We start from the raw sequence: 9,131 nt of genomic DNA, 5'->3' as shown, positions 1-9,131 counted from the left end.
TCTATTTATGATAATAAACTCAAAAAAGCACAAGTAGAGGAAAAATGTCATCTTACTTAGAATAAAGACCATATTACTGATTATACTGTTAAAGTCTATAGAAACACTGTTCAATTTCATGGCCTCATTAGGAAGAAAATTTCTACATGCAGATTGGACTCAAACTTTGCAACTAATGATATTACTTAGTGGATTTTGCTATTCCATATTCCTTAGATATAACATGATTATACATTAACTAAGAACATAATTTTATATCCATATAGAAGGTTTTGATGAAGCTCAAATTATCTAATACACAAATGTTATTACAGTTTAAATTGTACATCACTAAATTACCTAAACATTCACACAATTCCAATTCCATATACAAGTGTCCATTTCAACATATTTATCAAACAGAGCTGCCATTTTTCTTCTAAAAGATGTTTTTTTTTGTAATATGGAACAAGAAACAAAAATTTCTATAGTTATTAGATATCAAATATAATTTTTTTCTGGGCGTGGTGGCGCACCTCGTAATTCCCGCACTTGGGTGGTTGAGACTGGAGGATCTCAAAGGTTCAAAGCCAGCCTCAGCTACTTAGTGAGGCTCTCAGCAACTTAGTGAAACCCTGTTTCCAAATGAAATATGAAATTAGGTCTGGGAGTATAGCCCGGAGGTAGAAAGCCTCTGAATTCACCTCCAAATACACACACACACACACACACACACACACACACACACACACACATATAGTTACCACATAACTATATATATCATTACATAACTATATATATATATATATATATAGTTATCACATAAACAAAAAGAACAAAAACTGGTTTAAAAGATAGAATTAATTTTACTGAAAATTTTGTTTTCTTCTTTATGTGTATTTAGCATAAATATTATTACACATAAGAGTTTAGAATATTTGCATTTATAAAAAAGAAAGCTTAAGTAAAATAGTTATTGGCAAGATTACAATAGCTACAAAAATATGAAAAGCAAGTGTTCAATTTGAGCCAATGAAAAATAATGTGTTTAACATTTGATATAACTCATATTGTTTATCAGAAATTGTATAATATTCACTTAACAATATTTTCACTGATTAAGTAAGTATACATTTGCACAAAATAGAAGTAAATTAAAATGATGAGCATTAGAGTGGAAAATATCTTACCTAATTCACCCAGATTGAATTATATAATAGCTACTTAAGATTTGACAAATATAGGAAAATATTCCTTAGACAGAGATCATGAAACAAGTGGACTGATGTGTAAAATCCTTGACCTAAGCATTGATATTTCAAAATTTGTTAGAACAACAATAGTAAGTTAACCCTAAATGTGATCATGATGATGACTCAAAGGCTATGAATTTGTGTGTGTGTGTGGTACTGGGGTGGAACCCAGAGGCTTTCTACCTCCGGGCTATACTCCCAGATCCATTTTATATTTTATTTGAAAACAGGGTCTCACTAAGTTGCTGAGAGCCTCACTAAGTAGCTGAGAGCCTCACTAAGTAGCTGAGGCTGGCTTTGAACCTGCGCGATCCTCCTGTCTCAGCCTCCCAAGCGCGGGGATTACAAGTGTGCGCCACCACACCCGGCTAAAGGCTATGAAATTTAAGTACATTTTATATCCTGAAATTCTCCAATAAGTACGGGAATCAGAGAGACTACAAGGGTCTCACAGAGAAATGTGTTGCCACCCCAACCATCACGAGTGTGGATAGTCACTGTGTGTGCATTTGCAGACATATTTCTATGGAAAACATTTGCTGATAGTTATTATTTATTTTTTTATTTTATCTATTTTGCATATGTTTTTATTATTACTTTTTATTGGTGCATTGTAGTCACACATCTTAATGGGGTACAAGATGGTAAAGGCATATATGTAGAAATCACTAATTTAGACTTTCTCCAATATACAATCTCATTCTCTTCTCCCTCCCTCCTCATGTTTGGTTTACTGATTGACTTTAATATGTTTATAAATGTACGACATTCATAAATGTACATTAGGGAATATTCCTCTTCCTCCCTTCCATTCCCCTATGGTTGCCTGATTTGCATATGTAATCTTAAATCAATTTTTACTTCAAAATGTGCATTACTTTTATGCATGTCAAGTTAATATAGTGTGTTATTTAACATGTTTTGTTTCTCAATTACTTTACATTCATAGAAATGAGAATACATGTAACTCTTTTCCTTATAAAGTATTTTTCTTAGATATTTAGGATACCACTTACTGGCCAAATACATTGTAAATATTTTCTCCCATTTCATAACTTGCTTTTTCATTATTAATGAATGACTTTAAAATGGCACACTATTATGAATTCAATAAAAATTAACATATTTTCTTTTAATCCTTACACTATTTGTATCATAAAATAATGTATCACCTTAGGTTTATGATGCATTGCCAATTTATCTTGTAGGAAGTTTAAGATTTTAATTTTAAGTTTAATTCAATTACTAATTTTGAGATACTGTGTATGATCTGAATTAAGAGTTGAGATTAATTTCTTTCTACAAAGGTATCCAACTAATTCCACAATATTTAAAATTTATTGACAAGGTTTTTTAATGGGATTGACGAGATATTTGTTTAAAATTAGTTGGCCTATTTCTGGTTTTTAATTTTCATATATTAATGTAATTAATATAATTAATATATAATTGGATAATTAACATACTTTTACCTGATTCAAGATTTATTTTTCTTGAATAATGTAGCTTTGCAGAAAGTTTTAAAATACCATCACATAAAATCTTTCTTTAAAAAAAAAAAAAAAACTTTAGCTGGGCATAGTGGTGCATGCTTGTAATCCCCACGCTTGGGAGGCAAAGACAGGAGGATTGTGCAGGTTCGAAGCCAGCCTCTCTGGCTTGAGAGACCCTGTTTCCAAATAAAAATTATAAAAATAGGTCTGGGAGTGTAGCCCAGAGGTAGAAGGGTTTCCAGGAACCCCAGTACTACCAAAAAAGAAAAAAAATCACTTTATACTAAGTCATTTGCATTCCTACATAAATTTTAGAATGAACTTATAATTTTGCCAAATGTCCTCTGGAAATTTTAAAAAATAGTTCATTTATTGGTGGATTTTTTAAGATTTGGAATTCTAACAATATTGATTTTTCTATTAATTCATGAACATAACTAATATCTGGTGTTGGTTATTTTATACAGGGTATAAATGTTTTTATTTCTACTTTTACAGAACTGGGGATGGGACCAAAGGGTATTCAACCTCCCAGTGATATTTCCACCCTATTTTTTATTCTTTATTTTGAAACAGGGTCTCACTGAGTTGTGGAGGGCTTCACTAAGTAGCCGAGGCTCTCTGCAAACTAAGATCCTCCAGTCTCATCCTCTGGAATGCTGGGATTACTAGCCTGTGCCACAAAGCCTGGCAGTTTTTTTAATTTTTAATGAATCCCAACATGGTATTTCTTTAATTTTTTTTATTGGTGCATTGTAATCATATATCTTAATGGGGTACAAAATGATAGAGACATACATACAAACATCACTCATTTAGCCCTTCCCCAATTCCCACCCCATTCCCTACCCCTTTCTTTTCATGTTTGGCTTAGAGATTGACTTTAATATGTTTGTGAAAGTACATCATGTACATTATGGAATTTCCCTCTTCCACCTTCCCATTCCCTTCAGTTAGGTCCCTTATTTGCTCATCTATGGTTCCTCTTTTTTCTTTAATGTTAGTCCTATGACCCATTTTCTTTCTAGCTTCCTCATATTAGGAAGAACATACAATTTTTTACTTTTTATGACTAGCTAATTTCACATAGCATAATATTTTACAGTTCCATCCATATCCCCACAAATGACATAATTTTACTCAGTCATATTTTTATGGCTGAGTAAAATTTCATTGTGTACATATCCTATAGTTTTGTAGTCCATTCATCTGTTGATGGACATCTTGGCTGGTTCCGTCGTGTGGCAATTGTGAATTGTGTGGCTATGAACGTAGATTCCCATGCATTAGTTTTGTTTCCATTCTTTTGGGTTGATACCCAGAAGTGGTATTGCTAGATCATATGGTAACTTCTTTTCCATTCTTCTGGGGATTTTTCATACTGTTTTCCAAAGTGGTTGCACTCATTTTCAATCCCACCAACAATGTTCCTGCTTCTCCATATCCTTGCCCAAATTTGTTGTTTGTGTTTTTAATGATTGCCATTTTAGTTGGAGTAAGGTAAAATCTCAGAGTAGTTTTGATTTGCAACTCTATGCTTTCTAATGATCAGAGAGAACAATATTTCATACATTTATTGGCCATTTGAATTTCTTCTTTTGTGAAGTGTATATTTAGTTCACTTGCCCATGTTTTGATTTGGGTTATTTGTTTTCTTAGCATTGAGTTTCTTGAGTTTTCTATATACTTATAGATATTAGTATTCTATCAGAGGAATAGTTGGCAAAAATTTATTCCATTCTTTTAACTCTTTTGAACTTCTTGATAGTTTCTTTTGCTGTACAGAAGCGTTTCAGTTTAATGCAATCCCATGTATTGATCTTCCTTTTAATTTCTTGTGCCTTTGAGAACATGTTGAAAAAATTTTACTTATGCCTATGTGTTGAAGTGCTTGACATATCCCCTCTTCAAGGAACTTAAAGATCTCTGATCTGAATTCCAAGAATTTGAATCATCTTGAATTGACTTATATATAGGGGGGGAAAGTGGGGTTTATTTCCATTTTTCTGTGTATGGTTAACTAATTTTGTCAACACCATTTGTTGAACAAGCTATCTTTTTTCCAGTGTATTTTCCTCCCTTTATCAAAACTCAATTGATTGAAATTGTGTGGATGTTTTTCTGCATCTTTTATTCTACTTCATTAGTCTATGTGTCTGTTTTTTTGTGCCAACATTATGCTATTTTATTACTGTGCCTTTGTAGTATAAAATCTGGTATTGTGATGTTTCCATCATGGTTCCTGTTGCTGAGAACCACTTTGCCTGTTCTGAATTTTTTGTTGTTGTTGTTCATAACTTTAAGGACTAATTTTTTATAATTTGAAGGAATGAACTGGTTAATTTAATGGGTATTGCTTTGAATCTGTAGATCACTTTTGGAAGAATGGCCTTGTTGATGATATTTATTCTGCCTATCCATGAACATGGAAGATCTTTCCATCTCCTAAGGTCTTCTTCAATTTCTTTTTTAATGTTTCATAATTTCCTTGTAGAGATCTTTTACCTCCTTGGTTAGGTTTATTTATAAGCATTTTATTCTGTGTGTGTGTGTGTGTGTGTGTGTGTGTGTGTGTAATATCACGAATGTGTTTTCCAGTGAATTTATGGCTGAATACAGGAGAGCTTCTGATTTTTTAAGATTGATTTTGTATCCAGACAATTTGCTGAATTTGTTGATCAGTTCTATGAGCTTTTTAATTTAGTTTTTTTGGTATCCTTTTTGATGCACATATAATACACATTATTTGTTAAATTTATCTCTACTTTTAATTTATAACTCTTTACTCTTATTATAAAAAATATTATGTTCATTTATTGACTGTGGCTTCTTGGAAAGCCACTTCATTCCAGTAGCTTCCTTTTAAAGCATCTAGAAATAAACACTAACAGTATTCTGTTAGTAAAAGCACATTTTCATATTCCTCTTTAAATTTAAAGTATTTGCTCTTTATTTGTTCCACAGCGTGGGACTTCCAACACACTGTTGAACCACAGTAGAGCAAGAGGACTCCTCAACTTTGTCTTTTATCTTAATTCTCTTAAATATTTTTTATAGAATATGTTGCCTTTATCTTGGGGTATATTGATATTTCTAAATATGTAGATGTAACTTTCTAATCAAATTTGAAAATAATATTACCCAGTATTTTTATAAACACCCTTACTTTATTTACATCACTCAATATGAACCCACAGCTTATTGAAGCTTTTTAAAATGTTTGTCTCAGGCTTTTTTACTTTTGTGCTTCAGTTTGAATATGTTCTATTCATATGATTTTAAATTATCTTAAGCCAGGCATGATGGCACATGCTTGTAATCTCAGCATTTTGGAGGTGGAAACCAAAGGAATGCAGTTTGCAGACAGCCTTAGCTACTTAGCAAGGTCCTTCACAACTCAGTGGGACCCTGTTTCAAAAATAAAAAGACTAAAAATAGGCTGGAGTATAGCTCAGACGTATAATGCCTATGGGTTCCATCCCTGGTACCACAAAAAAATTATCTTAAATATTTCATATTCAGTGTTTAACCTTTTCTTAGTCTTATGGCGTGAAATTTCTAATTTAGGTGTATTTTAACCTCCAAGAATTCCATTTAAATCCTGTATCCTATTTTTCATCTTTCTTCTCGTTATGTTCATGCTTTCTTTAAATATTGATACATATTCTTAGTAGTTGCTTGCACATTCTTTTACATATCTAGTTTTCCACAAACTAATTTCTATCTTGATTATTCTGCTTTTAATATTGTTATTGTTAGAATTTGTAAATTTTGCTGTCCTAAATGTCTATATTTGTTTTCTTTCTTCAAAGAGTATACATTTAATCACTTCAAGTATAGGTTTAGTTATATCGTAATGTGGTTAAATGTTAGGCTTGTTTCATGTATAGTCTACTATTATTGTTAAATGGCAACATTTCCTTACTCACCACTGAATACACCCAGACTCACTGCCACCTCTGCACCCTGGTCAGAACAACTAGCTGCCTTCTGTGATCTCTGGAAATTGTTTAGTTTACCACTTCCTGACTTTTGTGGCCTTGTCTTGTGGTGCTTTACTTTCTATATTCAAGACCTAGGATATAGTAATGATTCATGACAACTTTCAGGCAAGCATTTAGAACTATTCTGTGCATGATTCCTTCATTTCTGAAACTATAGTTTTTAGTACACTGCTACCTAATTCTTCAACTTATTGAAAACACCAGCCTCCTTATAGATTTTTCTAAGCACCTATAAACTAGAATTTGTCTCAAACAAGTTGGAAAAAGTATGTACATTTGTATATATATATATATATATATATATATATATATATATGTGTGTGTGTGTGTGTGTGTGTGTGTGTGTGTGTGTGTGTGAGAGAGAGAGAGAGAGCGAGAGAGAGAGAGAAGAGAAGAGAAGAGAAGAGAAGAGAAGAGAAGAGAAGAGAAGAGGAGAGGAGAGATGCTGAGGATTGAACTCAGGGGCATTCTACCTCTGATTTCTAACCCAGAGGCATTCTACCTCTGAGCTAAAATTACAGAGCTATTTTATATTTTATTTGGAAAGAGACTCTCATTAATTTTCTCAGAGATCTGATAAATTGTTGAGGCTAGATTTTAATCTGTTATTCTCTTATCTTAGCTTCTCAAGTACAGAAATTATAGGCATACACCACCATATGCAACTCCAATGGTGTTCAATATAGGAAAACAGAATTTTAACATGTTGTCTAGTTTATTATTTATATATAAAAAATTGCTATGTGTAATCTTTGTCCTTCAAAAATTTTAGAGTTAAATTTAAGCACACTTTATATAAACATATATTAAAATACAATTTGAAAATTATAAGGATATGAATAATTAAAGGCAATATCATAAATGTTTACTGTAACAAAATTAGTGGCACAAATAATTGCTGTCATTAGAGTAGCCACAGTATAGACTTTTTACATGTTACAACTCATATTTATTATAAATTAAATTTTTTTGCCTATTTGAAGAAAAATACACATGATGAGAGAAATAGCATTTTTTTAGTCTTCTGATTAGATCACATCAAGAACATTCAACTTGTAGATTGTGTAGATGGTACAGGAGAGTTATCTTTTGTTATTTAAGAAAAGACAAACATTAAGATTTAATATTCAATGATTTTGTATCCACATGGTAGATTTAAGATTAATGGGTATGAATAATACAGAATGAATTTAATTTGTACACACATAAAAGTTTTTTAACAAATAAAATTGACATACAATTGAATTAATAGATTATATGAAATTTTGTTTTTATTTATTTCAATACATACACTAAATAGAGACCAGAAGTTTCCTTTCAGTGGTGTGATAACAGGAGCACTGGCAATTCTGTGAAGCATTGGCTAAGGTACTAAAACTTCTCAGAATCCTTTCAAGTGTTTATGATCTTATTACATTCCATACTTTATTATTATTCTCAATAAATTGAGTGGAAAACTTGAAAAAAATATTAAAAAAGATATGATCTTAAAAATGCATTTGATTTTAGAAAATTTTCTACTCATTAAAAAATTTAATATTAGAGAAGTATTTTCCTTCATGTTTATACAAAATCCATGAGGTCAGAAAAGATAACCATTTTGTTTTGTAATGTAAGATTAACTCCAGTTACAGGTTATGAATAAGTGGTTCTCAGAAAAATATATATACAAAAAGAAATGTCTTGTAGTTTTCTCTAAGTTTTAGCAGTTACTCAGGAATTGAGTAGCAAAAAAAGTAAAATTCTGTCTACATTAAACTTTGTGTTTTTTTTAATTTATTTTTTATTGGTGCACTGTATCATATATGGTTTTAGGTAAGGGTCTAATTTTATTCTTTTTCATGTAATTATTTTTAAACTTTGTGTTTTGAGTCAATGGAAAAATGATATTGGAAACTGAATTATAATATACTTGTACACTAAAAATTTCTATCACACAGTAATAAACTGATCATTATAATCTTAGTAAATTATTTACTGTGGTTATTTATACCACTAATTTAGTGTTCATAATAATTTTAATTGAGTACTCTTAAAATGCTCTTAATTGAATTAAATGAAAACATGCTCAGAAAATTGTGCATTTAATGATTTTATTAGTTTAAACAACTTCCAAATGAAAGTGAAATATATCACACATTCTCATATGCAAAAACAAAAGAATTCCCCATATTTTTATTTTTTTAATTTTTTATTGGTGCATTACAGTCATACATCTTAATGGAGTACAGGATGGTAGAGGCATACATATACATATCATTCATTTAGCCCTTTCCTAATTTCCACCCCATTCCTTCCACCCTCCCTCCTTCTTATATTTGGCTTAGTGATTGACTTTGATATGTTTGTGAATGTACATCATATACATTAAGGAATTTCCCTCTATCCCACTCCTATACCCC

This window comes from Muscardinus avellanarius, assembly GCF_963383645.1.
Source record: "Muscardinus avellanarius genome assembly, chromosome: 6".
Lineage (NCBI taxonomy): Eukaryota > Metazoa > Chordata > Mammalia > Rodentia > Gliridae > Muscardinus > Muscardinus avellanarius.
The sequence above is the reverse complement of the archived record's forward strand: the minus strand, read 5'-3'. Positions refer to the sequence as shown.